Raw genomic sequence first — 10,486 nt, 5'->3', positions numbered from 1 at the left:
TTGCAACATCTCAACCAACAATTGGTCCAGTTATCAACGCTATTTTCAAGTTTCGAAAACAACTCGGCTTTCAAGATCCACGTATCTACTATCTACATGTTTCCATTTACCAACGTTATATTTTAAGATCTGTGCAAGAACTCAGCTAACATATGTTTCCGCATATAAAAGCTATCTTCAAGATAAGAGTGCGAAGAGTATTTAGTAGCATCGTGTCTCGAACCCGTGACACTCGGATTCCTTGTCTCACACGCTAACCACTAGGCCACGCTCGCACTGTGCCGGTGACGTAATGTTATTAAAGAAGTTATTCATTCTACAGTTGAATCCAACATTTAAGACATTTACGTTATGTTTAAAAAAACAGCGTATTTAACGAATTTCATATAATAAACGCTTACCGTATTCCTCCTATTAAGCACCCTGGCGTTTGAATAATTCCAAAGGAGGGCATTAATAAGGAAACAATTCTTACCTTTTAGTTTACACGCTTTATTAAATGACGTCACAACAAGTGCAGGTTTACGTATTGTATCAGGAGAGGTAGAGGGTAGATTTGTAATATCGAGGCAAAAATTCACCAGCCATAACCCTAAATCTAGACTCCATAATAATATTTATTCGGTAATAAAATGTAGAAAATACAGCATCAAACATTTTCACACAATTAATATTCGCTCACTTAAGAAAACAAACAAACAAAGAAATAAAAACTATTTGATCGGTGATATCTCTGTAAGGAATAGATCTTACACAAAATTCTCTAAGTCTTAAAAGTAACTGCACTGTAATTTTACTTCCAAACAAAATTCACTTCCCCAGGGGAACCAGGATAATTGTAATCACAAAGTCAAATGGTTTCAGTTTTGGTTCGCACCATTCATTAAAAGCTCTCCTTGAAATGTTAGAAAAGTAAGAATTTTTGTCTTCAAAATTGTGACAATGAGGGATAATAAAGAGGGCGCTTATTGACTTTTAGTTTGGAAATCATGCAAAAGAACTTATAGGGCAGTGGTTTCCAAACTTTTTTCACCGGCGACACCCTTGAATTGCGTGACATCCCTGCTGCCGGACTGGAATATTTTTTCTAGTTTTTTTATGTTCTTAACTATTCTTCATTTGGTGAAACTATCACAACACGCTAGTGTGTTACGTCACAGTTTGAAAACCAGTGTTATAGGACGCTTGAAGGAAGAAATACGGTATGCTAAACCTAATATTATATGGATAAAATTAATGATAAATATATTAAACTAAACAACTTCAAACTGCTGTTATTCTTTTCTTTCTTTAAGACTTTAAAATGTGATCCCAGGAATTCTAAGTGTTCACGAAGAACATTGGGACTAAAAGGCATGTTAGTGATTTGATAAAACAACAACAACAAACAAACGACAATAACAAGAACAAAACTATCGCATGGAAACACTTGTGTCTCATATAAATGTACAGAGGAGGAGGGTTATTATTAGGTTGCTAGTACTAGTAGACGCTATATTATAATAGTGCAGTTGAAAGGACAATATTAAGTATACGCCATATGGATGGTTCCATGAATCAACCATAAATGTTGTTTGTCAGGTTTTTCTTGTAAAGGGGTGCAATCCATGCAATTGTATGGGGGCCTCAATTTTGAATCACTCTAGTAAGGGACCTCCAGTATCGCAGTATTGCATAGATGCCTCAAACTCAAAGGGCTTAAATCTGACCCTGAGCAGAAAGCTGCGCAATGAACTATCTGTTCTGCACCCACTGCAAGGATCGAACTTCAACTTTTACTTAATAAACTATCCTTAAAGTTTAAGAGAATATCAAATTATGAGTATTGTTGTAACGTTCTTTAGATAGCAGATTCTTTTAAATTATATGGTGAAAAAAAATCAAAGTTCAGTCCATGCAACGATAATAAATTACTTTATTTCCTCATTTAACATTTCTAGAAACTTGAACACTTGTGCATTGCCTTACATTTTGTTGTAGGCTTATGTTACAAATTACAAAGTAACCGCGGTAGCTAACACACCAGCTAATTCACTCTCTATCATCGGAAACCTACATACACATTTCACAACAATATTTCATTTATAAACCAGCTTCGAATATGCTAGAAAAACAAAACAAACTTGACGTCATATCCTTAGAACCTTTTACTTAACGTTTCTACAAGTACAAGCTGCTTTCACTTACACACTGGGTGTCTTTACAAATTAAGTTCAAACAGCAACACGTCGCTAATAGTAACAGGCCTACGACTAACGTAATAAATATACTTGCTTGTCCGATTTCATAAACTGGATAAATAAAGTTGTGCTGATTTGAAATCGGTAATGGATTAATTAAATGATAACATAATAAAAATATTTGTTTAGGCCTTACAAGTCTCATTACTTTGCCAGCTAAGGCGTCTTACAAGTTACACTTAAACAAGGTTATGGCGTCGTGCGAATGAATATATTAGATAATATGCCATAATATTTTGTTTTGTAAGACAAATGAATATTTGCTCTAGACCTCACACGGTGAAATAATAAAGTTCTAAGCTATATTTTTAATTTTGTAATTTGTTAGCTAGTAGGCGTAGAACGTCGGAAAATATATACAAATTTGTTATCGTTATGTGGACTGGCTTTGGCTTTATTTTTGTACCAAATAAAAGAATTAGCCCAACGAAAGGTCAGTGATACAACGATATATAAAAGCTCTGATCACATGTTCCTTTTATGTTGTTGTTTTTAGCACAAAGATACACAATAGGCTGTCTGTGCTCTGTATACTGCGGGGAGTCGAACCCCGGATTTTTAGCGTTGTAAGTCCATAAACTTACCCTCTGACCCATCTGGGGACAGTTTATATTATATATATATATATATATTAGCTAGATGGAGCTGTGGGTCTTAATGATGGCTTTAATATCAAAAGGTTTAATAAGATAGGCCTAGAACATGTAGAAAACTCTAAGGACGTGACATAAAGGGTTCTAGCATTTTTGAAGCTAGATTATAAACACGAGATAGTTGTGAAGTGTGTTGAGTGACTTCAAGATAGAGACTGGCCCAGCCAGTGTGTTAGCTTTCGTGGTTACTTTATACAAGTAAGTTGATTTGTTTTACTCTTAGTTAATGTTATTTGTATCGTAGGCCTACAGCAATTTATGGCAGTGTTCAAGTTTGTAGAAACTTTAAAGGAGGAAATAAAGTAATTTACTCTCGTTACATGGACTGGACGTTCTATTATTTTCACCATATAATTTAAAAGAATCTGTCAACGAAAGAACTACGCTACATTATAACTTTTCCCCCTTGGTGCGCGTGTCTACTTTCAAATCCAGAATATTCAGCGATGACTATCATAAATAAGCAGTTAAACAGGCAATGGAAATTCGAATTAACAAAACAAAAACAGTATCATGTTGAGGGTTTTGTTTGTTTCGAAGATTCGCACAGAACCACGTGAGGGCCACCAGTTCAAACTTTAAGCTTATAGATTAGAGAGAAGACCTATCACCAACTCTTGGGCCGAATCCTATTGTAGGATATGACTACTGCTCTTTTAACGCATCCACGGCCCCAAAGTGCAGAGCGCACATTTTTATGGCAACGGGAGATAAGTCACAATCCAACACCCTAACCGTTGGATCATGTCCGACCTAGGAAAGTTCTTTCCGCGTGTAAAATATTAAACAATCTAAAGATTAAGTATAATAAATTTATAGATTTTGTCAGTTTGTGTAATAGCTGTTTGAGTGAGGAAATCTTTGACTTCTACGGTATTAAGAACTTTCCATTATATGCTTGGCTCATACACTTTAATAACATTTATATTAAAATTACAACTTATTTTTTACCATATGCTTAAATTTTTCATATGAACCTGCTTTTACCGATTGTGTTCGAAATGTTTTCGATATATCCATACCATGGGATGACTTGAGAAAAAATAGCTTAGTAAATACACAGTTTATTTTGATTTACGTAGTTCTTACATTATATTTAAATATATATATATATATATTAATCCCTTAACTCTTAATTTTTAAGAAAATACTTAGTAATTTAATGCACAAGAGATTTTAATTGACAGTATTTTCAGACCCTTGGTATCTAACAAAGATTATGGTTACCATGGTAACAGTGTTTGATTCATTCACTCGTAGAAGTTTCAAACAATACTTATTTTTCGAGATTTTAATAATATTCAAAGTAAAGTAAAAGAAATAACGAACTAAAAGTTACTCTTCAACGACACAACTCTAACAAATTGGTAATAATCGAAAAATAAAAACTTGATTAAGTTTGAGCTTTCAGACTGATAACAGGCTTTCACTGGCATACAACAGTTAAAATAATTCAGTTTTAATCATACGTTATCAAATTTTTACTTGAAAATAATTCACGTTTAGCATTATAAACTAGCATGATTGATTAAAAAAACGTTTCTGAACTTTTGAGAGTTGAATTCTTTCCGAATTGCCTTGTCAGTTGCAAACATAAAATCAAATCAAACTTCGATTATTTACTGTTTTATTTTAATTTGCCAAACGATTTTCAATTTATTGCACTGACAAGGACGTAAGTTTGATTTAATCACGGAGGAGCGGACTGTCTTCTTCTCGCTGGTAAGAGTCTGGGGGAGGCTTCCCCTGAGAAAGTTCTAAAAGTTAGATCTGAAATTGCGCATTGTGATTACTTTTACACGTGTATAATCTGTAAAGATTAACCATACAGGCGATAAAACTGACTGTAAAAATTCACATTTTGATCACTGGCTTTTTTCTTCTGCTAAATGTGTTGGGAGAAAACAATCAGATTAAGATTTTTTTTTTCATCAAAGAGTTCGTATCTTGAATTTTCAGTGTTACACACGAGTGCGTGTGTACGCCTAACTAAATACCCCTGACTGAAGAACAAATATTACCTTTTATCTACTTGAAAGAGGTTCTACTTAAGAAGGTGAACTAAATATAAATCCGTGACGTAAATGATATCATTTCATTTTGCCTGGCCAAAAAATCGGCAATAAACCTGGTGCTATCACTTAAAATTTAAAAGTGATATACAGCGCTCTCGAAGGAGCTGTAAAATGAGACATCGACTGAGTGTGATATCCAAGTTTCTTCTGAAGTGGCTTGATCGTTTTCATCCTGTAATGGATACTTAGTGAGTTTGTTTGTTTATTTTGAATTTCACGCAAAGGTAAAGGATGGTTATCTGCGCTAGCCGTCTCTAATTTAGCAGTGTAAGACTAAAGGGAAGGCAGCTAGTTATCACCACCCATCGCCAACTATTGCGCCACTCCTTTGCCAACAAATAGTGGGATTGACCGTCACGTTATAACGCCTCCACGGCTGAAAGGGCGAGCATGTTTGTTAGGACGGGGATTCGAATCCACGACCCTCAGATTGTGATTCAAGCGCCCTCTAACCATCTGGCCATGCCGGGTCACTTCAATTAGCATTAATGTTTAATGAGGAGCCTACTGAATTGAATAATTAATTCAAAAATTCAATAACAGCAACTTGTACAATAGACAAGTTCTAATATTAATAATAATAACATTTTGACTTAGAAGTATGAATGTAATTTTTACTTGATGAACCGATACTGTGGGTCGAAAGGTTGTAATAATTTAAATGATAAATTGCCTACTGTATTGTATTTTTGAAATGATTACAGAAGATAGTTAAACAGAAAGAAATAATTTGTTGACAGTTATTTCAACAAACTGACTGAAATGTTATTGTTGTACAAGAGCACGTCACACTATTGTCATGTTAATAATATTCCTTGATCATTTGTTGAAAATTAACAACTTTCATCTCCTGAGGATGGCCCCCAGTGGCACAGCGGCGTGTCTGCGGCGGACTTGCAACGCAAGAAACCGGGTGGGCAGAGAACAGGTAGCCCATTGTATAGCTTTGTGTTTGATTACAAAAAACAAACCTGAGGAAAGTATAATCACACATTTCATGTAATTCAAAAAATTAGCGCCCTCTATCTCACTACGATCGATTTACGAGGGAAATGTGGTGTTCGGAGATGTGCGGAATTATTCGGGTTAAATTTCATGCCAACATTTTGACAAATATCTTCTATAAAAAAAATCAAAATCCTACTGACAAAAAATTAGGCGACCCGAAGATTGCGAGCCGAGCACGTTTCAATAAGGGGTGAAACTTTCGTTTCAAAAGTGGAGGGGCATTCTGTGAAACTGGGGTTTAATAGAGAAATAAAATGGTTCTTGTCTGACTTATTTTTTCCTTTTAATATTTTACTAATGCAAAACGTTCCCTGAATATCGTCATTTACAATCTTTTAAAACTTCCAAAGACCTAGTTTCATACTTTCAACAGAACCAGTTTGTCATATTAATTAGACTTTGTACACTATTTAGGTATCAATATAACTTATGAAACAGCAATAACACTTACATCAGTAATACTTGGAGTAACTCGAACAAAACAAAACAATCAAATTGTTGATTTAATTATTGATACAGTATAAATTTTAGTGCAGAGTATTATCCAGTTAAAATGCCTTTGAAAAAGAGCAGGAACGAAACTGTGTTACTGTTAGTCTTTGAATAAAACGAAGCATTGTGTAAAATTTTTTATATTAGCTGTACATCTCTGTTATGGTATATATTTTTGGCTGTTGCAGCAAGTGAAGTTCTGTGTATTAATTCCTCATTCCCTACAACTTATATTAATTTTGTGACCTGCATTTACATAGTATGACAACATGAAGAACGGTCCCTTTGTCATGGAAATCCCTAATTTGGTATACAAATAAATAACCATAACCATCATAGTAAACAAAAAATTACTTGCCTTTAGAAGAAAACGCATTACAATACAATTCTGACAAGGCCTCTCTTTTTCTTTCGCTGTAGCTTAATCTACTGTACAGTTAACTTTTAAATTGCCCTTGCCAACCATTAGATAACAAGAACTACTTTGTTTTTCCAAATAAAATATCCGAAAATATTCCTCCGCTGATCATTTGCAGCAATAAATTGCTGGTAGTGTTTTTCTTTCCACCTTACAAGTGATCAGTTTGTTCTTGATGATTGTGGCAGGAGACTTTGTTTCACAGAATAACGAAGCCAGATCTTCAGCCTTCTAAGAATACTGAAACTCCTTTCAGCTTCAGCAGAGGATGCAAGGACAACTAACAGTAACCTCTCATTCTGATCAAAAAGGCAGCATGTCTCTCAATATTTTTACAGCTTCAGTGCTGAAATTGTAGGTGTATTTTGAGATGAAAATGGCCAACTGCACATTTAATGACTTACTGGTCAACTCTTGGCATTGGTCCACAACATTGTCAGTCTGTCCAGTGAAGACAACTTTCTCCAATTTTTCAAGAGTCTGCAGACCTCTCTGTTCGAAAAGCTTTCAGAACTACACATCTACAGTGTCTAGCAGCTTATAGTACTCGGCTCTGTAGTAGTCCAAAGAAGATGGTGGTTCACATGCAACAGCCTCACCAGTAAAGCGATTGAACGGTTTTCTCCTGTGTGTCATGTGAATTGGTTGAATATTCAAGGAGTTGAGTAATGGTGCTGCAAATATGTTGGGCCAATACTCGGGTGCGCAGACATTTCTTAAAAAAGAACAGCCACTTGTTTTGTTTTGTGTGTGTGTGTGCGAATCTCATTACTCCTTTACAGTAGGTTCACGAGTTTGTACAAGCAGAAAAATTCTAGCTAATTTTTGGGCAATGGCAAAGTCAGAGAGTATATCTTACACTACTTTGAAACCGTTGTGCCCCACAAAGTACACTATTTGTACCCCATCCATTCGTTCAGTGCTCAACCAGTACGAGCCATTAATGATTAGTTTGGAAGGGACGACTTTATCTAGCACATCAGATTCAACAACTAAAGCATATGGACTTCTGGAAATTTCCAGAGAAGGAAAACGATCCTAGGCTCAATCCTAGCCACTGAAGTGATGGAGGAATTAGAATGTCTGAAAATCTCTTTGAAAAAGAGGATACTTGATGCAGTGGAGTGTGTCAAAACCTCCCTTCAAGAAAAACGAACAGAGGAAAACATACAATTAAGCAACTGGATCATATCTTTGCCCATGAAAACCAAGAAGGGTACATTGAGGCACAATGAGATGTCAGTGGCAACCTTGGATATTCTTTCTCCTATTGTTGAAGACATTTCATAGAAACCTACAAATTCCTCATGTGGCATTAGCACCTGATCAACAAAGCAGAAGCAGATTGACTCGTGTGTTCCACCAATTACCACTGAATATTGCAGTAGTGACAGAGAATTGATTTGTTTTGCAACATATCTCACAATGGAGTTGTCTATTAAACTCAGGATCCCAGGTATAATCTGATTACCTGTCAACCACATACAGAGTTCATTTGGATCATTCTCTGACCTCAACTTCAGCAGGTGATTTAGATTACCCTCCTTTTCCTATGACCTCTAGATGGATGATTCTTACTTCCTTAGTTGCCAGTGGCCAATTGCTTGCCTGTGTTTCAAACACTTCATGCGAACTGCATTTACCTATGGTCCAAATGCAGACTTGGTTTGTTGTGACAACGGGTTTTACGGAAAAATAACTGAGAGGAAAATAGTTAAATCAAAGAATAACATATTCCTGTCTTTCAAAAAGTGGGGAGTGAAACGATTTGTTCACACTTCAATAAATTGGTGGGCATGTCCCCTCCCCCGAAAAATATGCTATGGTTTCAATACAACATTCTCAAGTGTACAGTAACGGTTGAGACATGAATGTTTAAGCATAGCTTCTAAAGCACCCTAGTGAAGGAAAAAAACATTACATAAATAATATTGTTGTTTAACACAGGATCTCTTCCTCAACCAGAGGTGCTTCGGTGGGAGGGATAGAACATAAAAAATCCGGGATTTATCCGATTTTGGTGAAACTTATATAAGATTTAGCATACGGTGAAATATCACGATTATAATTACAGTTTTCATATCAGAAAAATATTGAACAAGTTATGACTGGCTACATCACCAGCAGAAACCTCATGACAGCACTTCTTGTAGTGTAACCGACGGGTCTGCTACGTGATCCTTCTTCTTCGCCCGTCGTTGCATCTGGTCTGAAAAACAGATCTTCAGCAGGTACAGATAGCTCCAAGCCCCACTGACTGTGACTGGAACTTTGCTACTCTTCGGCATGTCATCATCAGCCATAATTATCCTCTCAGTTACCTGCATGTTCAAGGTTTCGAAATGTTCGACTGGCAACCTGTGCAGCCGCTGTGGATGCAATCATGATGACGTTTTTGACAACCGTTGTTGAGACAAATTCTTCTATCAAACCAGAAGATGCTGTTGCAGCACTCATAAATAGGTTGGGAGCTGGCAAGAGCAGTAGTAATCGTAGTAGTCATCTTTCGCCAGATCAGAAATCAAGAACAAGGTCTCCAATCTGAAACAGCCAATGAAGAAAGGTCACATAATTTGATTTGGGAATAATATAAAAAAGAGTTAATCAATTAATGTGTGTGACCGTTGCTGGTAAGGTGGTGTGGCCACTCTGAAACCATGTGTCTCTTTGATTGCTCATAATTCCAGAGTGAAATACTTCACCATCATACGGACTCCATATCTGGGTACAGCATACTGCGAAATTTCCGTACTTGATCTTTAATGCCAAATGAACTGACTGTTCGGCAACCTATATCAGTAAAAACGGATATTAGGCTAAATGAGCATTTGACACCTTCTCGTGTCTATAAACATTCGATAAACACTGGACATAAAGAAAATGTGGATACACTAAGTCATGAAAAACATTAACACAAAGAAAATCAAAGAAACTTTAAAGATTAGAAAAGGATAATCATAAAATAACAAAATACCCTGGAACCTATTTTCTAAAACACAATCTCTCCCTCAACCAGTGGCGAAGCAGAGTTTTTGGGTGGCAGGGTAATGAACAAGAAAGTTTGGTAATTGTTCCTTGGAGGTGTTTCATACAACGCTACTAGTGTACTTTTCTTTGCATTATTTTTTAAGTTTACAAGTCGGTTTCATTACAACTCTATCGTTTACGTTAATGTTGTGTTGTTTTATAAAGTCCCTTCTTTAGGCGTAATCAAGAGAACAATTTAAATGCTTAAGAACTGAAATGTAATTCTGTAATCCAAGATAGCAGCAACAGGGGAAACTGAATCTATAAGAGCGCTGTTGACTTGCATTGTTTCGAGTCGATCTTAGGAATATGCTGAATCATTTTCTTGAGTAGCTTGTTCTGAATTTAATGGCTGTATTTGATACCAACGGGGTTGCCAGGCATATTACGTTTCTGGTTGCTCCACAGTGAATTTGATGCAATAAATGGAGTGAATATTTTAGTAGCAAGGAGATGTCTATTTTAAAAAACGATTTACTTTGAATACTAATTTGTGGAGTTCAGAATGATAACGATAACTAGTCAATCGTATTGACGAGAACTGTCGATAAATTAAACTATTTGCACGTGCCA

This window comes from Limulus polyphemus, unplaced genomic scaffold, assembly GCF_000517525.1.
Source record: "Limulus polyphemus unplaced genomic scaffold, Limulus_polyphemus-2.1.2 Scaffold1113, whole genome shotgun sequence".
Lineage (NCBI taxonomy): Eukaryota > Metazoa > Arthropoda > Merostomata > Xiphosura > Limulidae > Limulus > Limulus polyphemus.
Note: the sequence above shows the minus strand (reverse complement) of the source record.